Source organism: Mandrillus leucophaeus, unplaced genomic scaffold (genome assembly GCF_000951045.1).
Source record: "Mandrillus leucophaeus isolate KB7577 unplaced genomic scaffold, Mleu.le_1.0 Scaffold423, whole genome shotgun sequence".
Lineage (NCBI taxonomy): Eukaryota > Metazoa > Chordata > Mammalia > Primates > Cercopithecidae > Mandrillus > Mandrillus leucophaeus.
The window spans coordinates 183,790-185,575 of NW_012104510.1; positions in this window are offsets into that span (position 1 = coordinate 183,790).

A 1,786-nucleotide genomic window follows, 5' to 3' on the forward strand; every position below is an offset into this window, starting at 1 on the left:
TCGAGCTGGAGGAGGGGGCCCAGGTGGTATCGCCCAGCCCCTCTCGGCCCTGAGTCGTGGCACCTCATGCTGGATGACTTTGGCCCTCCATCCCCACAGGTGGGGGCCCCAGCAGGGACCTGGGGCTTCCCAGAGCCAGGCCTGAATCCAAGGCTGTCCCACAGTGGCCTCCAGGATAACAGGCTTGGAGGATGTACGGGGGGGTGGTTTAAAAAAAAAGGGGGGTGCCTACAATCCGAGCTCCAATGCTGAGGAGGCCACTGGGTACCTGTGCAGCTTGAAGACTTATCCTGGGAGCGTCAGGAAAGGGAGGGGACGGCGTAATAATAAAGCAATCCCAGGAGCAGGACTGTCTGTGAGCTCCCAGGAGGGACCCGGCTGCTTCGTGCATCACAGGTTAGCCCAGTCAAGGGGCCCTGGAGGCAGGTCATCACCGCCAGTTTCCAGATAGGGACACTGAGGCACAGCGGAGTAGCCCGATGCCTCGGGGAGCACACGGAACCGGCTGACCTCCAGGCCTGCCACGGGCAGGGGGGTGCTCAGTTAATACTAGCTGATACCCGGGGCACCCTGGCCCCTCCACGGCAAGTCCTCCTGTCTCCTCGTGCAGGGGATTGAGTGCGACTCGGGGAAGGAAACGACTCATCCAGGCTCGCACTATTCAGAGGTTGAATGTGACCCAGGGTTCCGCCTCCCACTCCAGGCTCAGCCTCCGGAGGAGTGGATTATTGACCTAATTATTCCAATTATTGGAAGTACAAAGGTAGGAAGGGGTAGGAGACAGGTGTGGGGACCCAGCTGGAGCCAGGCGTCTGGGCACCCAGACTCTTCCAGCCCAGAGCACAGGATTGGGAAATGCGGGCCCCCCAAAACCAGCTTCACCACCTCCCGGTGGGATGGTCTCAGAGGTCACCTCACCTCTCCAAGCCTCCGTCTCCTCATCTGTAAAGCGGGGAGAGTTTCAGCACCCAGAGTTCATGCCGCTCTTGGCTCATGTCCCAGCAGGTGCCAGTTTCTATTTACACAGGGACTTGGAAGAGGACAGACGAAGGCGGGGCGTGGATGGGCAACCCGGGCTAGGGCCCAGGGCGATGAATGAATGAATGAATGAATGAATGAATGAATGAATGGCATTTAGACCCTCTCTGTCCTATGCATCTCAGGAATCGGACACTCTTTAGTCCTCAACACTCCTCTGGTCCAGGGCCTCCTCCTTGCCGTCCCCTCCATTCCTGTCCTGTTCCCAACAGTGTACTTCCTGCTGGGAAATCTCATGGGGAATGTTATCGCCCCTGTGCTTCAAAGACCCCTGGCAGCTCTTCCTGGCACCAGGCCTCCCCCAAGCTCCGTGTCCTCACCCTGCTTCTGACCTCACCCGGCCACACTGGCCACCCTTCTGCTCCCTGAATGTGCTGACTGAACACACCACAGGGCCTTTGCACACACCGTCTGCTCTGCCCAGAGCTCTACTTTATTCACCCTCCAATCACCGTCCTTGTGTTGTTCCCACAGAGATACCCTCCTGGATTTCCTGGGATCTCTAAGCTCCAGGACGCACTCCTTTCCACAGTTGTTTGCTTGTTTGGTTTGAGATGGAGTCTTGCTCTATCCTCCAAGCTGGAGTGCAGTGGTGCGATCTCAACTCACCACAACCTCTGCCTCCCAGATGCAAGTGATTCTCCTGCCTCAACCTCCCGAGTAGCTGGGACTATAGGTGCCCGCCACCTCGCCCAGCTAAGTTTTGTATTTCCAGTAGACGTGGGGTTTTGACATGTTGGCCAGGCTG